This window comes from Triticum aestivum, chromosome 4A (assembly GCF_018294505.1).
Source record: "Triticum aestivum cultivar Chinese Spring chromosome 4A, IWGSC CS RefSeq v2.1, whole genome shotgun sequence".
NCBI lineage: Eukaryota > Viridiplantae > Streptophyta > Magnoliopsida > Poales > Poaceae > Triticum > Triticum aestivum.
This window is the reverse complement of record NC_057803.1, coordinates 423,421,989-423,429,156: the sequence shown is the minus strand read 5'-3', so window position 1 is coordinate 423,429,156 and position 7,168 is coordinate 423,421,989.

Genomic DNA, 7,168 nt, shown 5'->3' with positions numbered 1-7,168 from the left:
GGAGGAAACCTTGAGGAACAACTTGCAGATTAAGTTTGCGGAAAGCTTCACAAAGCTCGGGTTGATAAGGCTTGAGAATCAGACTGTTGCAGTAAGCCTTCCTGCTCAATGCGTCAGCTATCACATTAGCCTTGCCTGGAGTATACTCGATACTCGGATTATACTCTTGAATCATTTCGACCCATCGAGTCTGCCTGAGGTTGAGATTAGGCTGAGTGAAGATGTACTTGAGACTCTTGTGGTCAGTGAAGATGTCCACTTTTCTTCCCAATAAGAGATGTCTCCATGTCAAAAGAGCATACACAACTTCCGCCAACTCGAGATCATGAGTGGGGTAGTTCTTCTCATTGGGCTTCAACTGGCGAGAGGTATAAGCCACAACTTTCTTCTCTTGCATCAACACTGCGCCAAGACCTTGGAGAGAGGCATCTCAAAAGACCTCGTACGGTTTGGATTCATCAGGCGGAGTCAGAACTGGAGCGGTGACCAATTTCTCTTTCAAAGTGTTGAAAGCAATGTCACACTCTGGAGACTAAATGTACTTGACGTGCTTCTGGAGAAGATTTGAGAGAGGCTTCGCGATCTTAGAAAAGTTTTCAACGAATCTTCGACAATAGCTTGTGAGACCGAGGAAGCTACGGAGTTGCTTCACGTTCTGAGGAGGTTCCCAATTCACAATTGCAGACACCTTCTCAGGATTCACCGCAATGCCCTTGGCAGAGATGATATGACCAAGATAAAGAACCTCATCGAGCCAAAATTTGCACTTGGAGAACTTGGCGTAGAACTTCAGCTTATCGAGTACCAAACGCAAGTGCTTGGCATGATCTTCCTTGTTCTTCGAGAAAACCAGAATGTCGTCGAGATAGACCAAAACAAAGTCATTGGTGTAGGCGTTGAAGATGAAGTTCATCATGCGAGAGAAAGTCGGAGGAGCATTGACGAGGCCAAAAGACATGACAATGTATTCATATGAACCATAGCTTGTCCTGAAAGCCGTCTTGGGAATATCTTGCTCACGAATTCGAATCTGATGATAACCCATACGGAGATCAAGCTTGGAGAATACTTGGGCGCCTTTGAGTTGTTCGAACAGCTCGTTGATGTTGGGAAGTGGGCATTTATTCTTGATGGTCTTCTTGTTCAATGGACGGTAATCAACACAAAGTCGGTCCGTTCCATCCTTCTTCTTCACAAAAAGAACACCACAACCCCACGGAGAAGAACTAGGTCGGATGAGACCCATTCTCTCTTGAATATCGAGTTGCTTCTTCAGCTCCTTCAACTCTTTAGGTCCGAGCTTGTAAGGACGCTTGCACACTGGTTCCGTGCCAGGCTCAAGATCAATGATGAATTCAACTGGCCGGTGCGGAGGCATTCCTGGGAGCTCTTCTGGAAAGACGTCTTGATACTAGCAAACGACTGGAATCTGCGAGATAGCATCCAGTTCACCCTTCTCATTGAGAGAAAACAGACGGATGGTATCATCACGAGCGGCGAAGACAATTACATCCTCAGACGAATGAGTCAATTGAATCTGCCTGGCTGCACAATCAAGATGCGCCTTGTGCTTAGAAAGCCAATCCATTCCGAGAATAAGATCAATGTCCGAGTTTCCCAGAACAATAGGAGAAGCTAGAAATTTGTAGTCACCCAACATGATAGTAACATCCGGGACGCAGGTATTAGTTGTCATCTGCTTGCCCGGTGACACAATTTGCAAGGAACTTTGCAGATACTGATAATCGCACTCATACTTAGATGCAAAAGGTTTGGAAATGAAACAATGCGATGCACCAGTGTCAAAAAGAACTTTTGCAGGAATATCGTTAACAAGAAGGTTACCCATGATGACATATGACGAGTCCTCTGCCTAAGCTGTGTTCATCAAGTTGACCTTGGCGTGCTTGGGGTTATGCTTGACCACAGCTATACTTGTCGATCTCACAGGAGGAGGAGGAGGAAGACGCCTCTGGTTGAAACACTTGTTGGCATAGTGACCCTTCTGTTGGCACTTGTTGCACGTGACCTCTGAAAGCGGGCGATGATACGGAGCACCCGATCTTGGAGCTTGAGACGAAGTCTTGTTCTGAAAGCCAGGGTTGGGTGGGTGGGATGATCCACTGCCACCTTTGCTCTTCTACTGATACGGTTGACGGAACGGAGGAGGAGGAAGCCAATACTTCTGCTGCTTGGCCACTTGAGTAGAGGAAGAAGGAGTAGCATCTCTGACTCGCTTCTTGGAAGCATCACACCTCAGTTGAGCGGCCTCTTTCTTCAATGCCATGTTGTAGAACTCATCGTACCTCAAGGGCTCAAAGAGAACAGGTGCTAGCTGAATTTCTTCCCTGAGACCATCCCTGAACTGGTATATCATGCTCTTCTCATCAGGTACGTCCTGCTTAGCAAAGCGAGCGAGCTTCTGAAACAACTTGTTGTAGTCATAGACAGACAAAGAGCCTTGCTTCAGGTTGCGGAATTCCTCACGCTTGCTTTCAACCACGCTCTGAGGGATATGATGAGCTTTGAAGTCTTGACGGAATTCATCCCAGGTAATAACACGTCCACCTCTGGAATCCTTGTACTGCTGGAACCATTCTGCAGCTTGATCTTTGAGTTGGAAGGATGCGAACTTGACAAAGTCCTCAGGCCTGACGTTACTGCACTCCAAATTCTTGCATAGATCCACGAGCCAATCGTCAGCATCAGTTGCCTCAACACAATTGTTGAAAGTCTTTGGCCCGTTAGCAAGGAACTGGTTGAGTGTAGCAAAGTGATTCTGATTTTTGCCTTGGTTGCCTTGGTTCGCTTGATTGCGCTCTTGAAGAATTTGCATGATCAACTGTGTGTTAGCATTGGTTGCGGCCATCACAGCTTGCCATGCCTCCAGAGGAGGTGGAGGTGCTGGCGGATCTTGATTCTGATTCTAATTGGTGCTCTTAGCGGGAGCCATCCTGAAGAGGTTGACCACCGTTAGCACATTGACAGATAAAATGAAGCTGAATCCAACGGAATGAAAATTGCAACATAAAGTCTTCGCATCCGAACAGAATGAACGAATGCATTCCTCTTGAAATGGTCACGTATCCATAAATTGAGAAGCCACTTAGAATTTAGGTAGAGAAATAAATCAACAAGGTACGGATCAAGAATGAATACTCGGTAAGAAATCCTAGTCTCAAACCAAATATCCGTTGAAGAAGAACTAGAGCTACAAGAATTCCCACCTATGAAACTCCCGAACCTTTCCGGTTATGCAATCAGGTGTTGGGGATACAGGGGAAGCATAATATCTCACCCAAATCTAGCAAATCCTACATCCAGCTATATCCATCCTTCAACACATAACCGAGAAAAACTTCGAAAACCATCTACCTCAACCTTCGAAAAGCATTCATTATACGAGTTATGGCGATACTCCCGAACTCCTGCCCCAGTACTAGGTGGCGTCGAGGTTATCTCACAACGAACTGCATAAAAGAGATTTTCGATGCCGGCGTACTAAACTCAGGTATTCCAGAACTGCAACGATAAAATTATGACGACAACACCTCGGAGCTCAACTCCCCGGGACACTGCCACAAAACCCCTGACAGGAGGCACCAAGACAATGTTCTCGTCACAAAACCATCGGAACAATTCCAAGATACCCGCGTGATCCTAAACAAATTTAGTGAAATTTGAGAAGAGAAGAGTCAAAACTCTACGTCAGGATGCCTTACCAGAGCGATGAGGAGACTGGGAAGTAAAAAGAATTCCTAAACTCTCCGATATATAATTCCTAAATGACTCAAAACATTTTTCTAGACACAACTCGGCCGCTAAAAACGATCAAGCAATGGGGCTCCTAAGGTCGGGGAAGGCTCTGATTACCAACTTGTAACACCCTCGATGCGGCTATAGCTCCCACGTGTCGAGGCACGACTTAGAGACATAACCGCATTGAAAGCAATGTCGCAAGTTAGGCAATCATCACAACGTCCCATGTAATATAGATAATAAAAGGGGAGATACATAGTTGGCTTACACTCGCCACGTCAATCAAAGTACATTAATAGCGTTACAACATCCAAACACTCATGGCCCAACTACGGCGCCAAAATGAAAGATAAACCCAACATGCGACACGGTCCCGATCACCCAACTGGGCACCACTACTGATCATCAGGAAAAGACACGTAGTATCGGCGTGAGTCCTCGTCGAACTCCCACTTGAGCTCAAGCGCGTCATCTGGAACGGAATCATCAGGCCCTGCATCTGGTTTGGAAGTAATCTGTGAGCCACAGGGACTCAGCAATCTCGCACCCTCGCGATCAAGACTATTTAAGCTTATAGGTAATGCAAGGATAATATGTGGAGCTGCAGCAAGCGACTAGCATATATGGTGGCTATCATGTCCGCAAAAGAGAGCGAGAAGAGGAGGCAAAGCGCGAGCGAGAAACTAGAGAGCAACCTGCGCAAGCATTACTCCAACACCGTGTTCACTTCCCGGACTCCGCCGAGAAGAGACCATCACGGTAACTCACACTCTTGATTCATTTTAATTAAATTAAGGTTCAAGTTATCTACAACCGGACATTAACAAATTCCCATCCGCCCATAACCGCGGGCACGGCTTTCGAAAGTTCAAATCCCTGCAGGGGAGTCCCAACTTAGCCCATGACAAGCTCTCACGGTCAACGAAGGAATAGACCTCCTCCCGAGACGTTCCGATCAGACTCGGTATCTCGGTTCTTCAAGACACTTCGATAGGTTAAAACAAATCCAGCAACACCGCCCGAATGTGCCGACAAATCCTGATAGGAGCTGCACATATCTCGTTCTCAGGGCACACTCAGATGAGCGCTCCATACAACTAAAACCAAACCTCGAGTTTCCCCGAGGGGGCGCTGCACAGGACTCTAGTTCGGACCAACACTCAAAGGAGCACTGGCCCGAGGGGGGTTAAATAAGATCACCCTCGGGCTCCGGAAACCCAAGGGAAAAAGAGGCTAGGTGGAAAATGGTACAACCAAGGTTGGGCATTGTTGGAAAAGCTTTAATCAAGGCGAACTATCAAGGGGTTCCCATTATAATCCAACCGCATAAGGAACGCAAAATCCGGGAACATAACACCGATATGACGGAAAACTAGGGCGGCAAGAGTGGAACAAAACACTAGGCAAGAGGCCGAGCCTTCCACCCTTTACCAAGTATATAGATGCATTAAGATAACATGGCAATATAATGATATCCCAACAAGTAAATAAGGTTCCAACAAGGAACGGCCTCCAATCTTCACCTGCAACTAGCAACGCTATAAGAGGGGCTGAGCAAAGCGGTAACATAGCTAATCATCGGTTTGCTAGGACATGGTGGGTTAGAGGTTTGACATGGAAATTTGGGAGGCATGATAAGCAAGTGGTAGGCATCGTGGCATAGGCATAGCAAAAGAGCAAGCATTTAGCAAAGCAAAGATAGTAGTGATTTCGAGGGTATGATCATCTTGCCTGCAAAGTTGTCAGAGTTGACTGGATCCTCGAAAGCAAACTCAACGGGCTCCTCGTTAGCAAACTCGACTCCCAGCTCTACCCAAACAAGACAAACAAGCAACAAGGACACAATCAACCACGTGCAAGGCTCAAACAATATGATGCAAAGATGGTATGCTATGCGGGATGCAATATGCAATGCATATGCAAGATTTGACAAGGAATGCATGAACCTGGCCTCAACTTAGAAATCCAAGTGTACCACTGGAAAGGTGAGATGAAATCGCTTGAAAACGATATAAAGAGCGTCAGAATCGGAGTTACGATTTGGAAATGGTAAGCAATTCAAATATGACCACGTTCTACGATTTACAGCAAGTAGCCATCTAAATGCAACAAGATGAACATGCTATAGCACTCAAACATGGCACGAAAATACATGGAAGGAATCCACTCATGAAGCTTAACAAAAGACTAGCACTGAGCTATGGCCAAATCATCCATTAACAGGTTCAAACAAGCATGACAAAAATGCATTTGACAAACAGATTTCAGACTTAGTGAAATTAACACTTGTCTGAAATTTCAGATCAGATAGCACTCTTTGGAGCATGAAAACTATATGCTACAGGACCTGAACATGGCAAAGTAAAGCACGGCATGGAGCTACTCAAAGAGCTTAACAAAAGTCCCTTAGTGACCTTGAGCCAAAAGGGATCAGAAAATACATTTGCAAGCATGTAAAAATGGCAAAAACATCATCAGTTCTCAGACTTAGTGAAAACTGGAGCATGCTGAAACAGATATCAAGTAGGCATGTTTACAAGCTCGATGCACTCACTACAGAGCAAGTCATGACAATCTAAGCATACACCCATCAAGAATACACAAAATACAAGCTAGACATGGCAAGAACAATAGCATAGCATGCACGGATCAACTACAACATCATCGGCAAAATCGCTAACAAGTAGACAATCTTCCCAGATTCACGAAATGACAAAAGTAGAGCTCGATTGACTCAAGCTAGGGTACTCCATAATTGCAACCAAAGACATGTATGGATAGAGCACTACAAGATTAACAAAACATCCTTACTGATCATCCTCAAACGAGGCACGGATCACTAGGAAACAACATGAACATATGGCATATTGAGATAAACAGCTCAAGGACTTAGTGGAAATGCTAAGTCCCTGAAATCAGCATTAATGAATACTCCACTTTGCAAGCTTGTGCTAGTCACCACACACATCACAAAATACATGGGTTGCACCTCTGGATAGATGGCAAAACATATAACAAAACACATGTAGAGCTCATGGGCATATCATGCACACAATAATCATGGCAAAAATGACAAATATCTAAATGGAGCAGCAGATCTGACACTTAACTCCAATAGCATTCTTCTAACAGCATTTCAGGCATCAAGATGAACTCAAATGAAAATGATGCAATGAGATGAAATGATGTACTCTCTGAGATGAACATTTTGATATGCTATATGCCCAAAACGGAGTTACGATGCGATGAACATAGGCAAAAAAATTAGGGTTAGGGACGGAAAGTCAACCCGCGGATCTCAGATCCAGATCGGGATCCGGGCGCGATTTACGAGGTCCACCGGAGCACTGTAGCAGGAGGTCGCCGGAGTCGTTGGGGGACTTGCCGGCCGGGAGGATGGGCGGCGAGG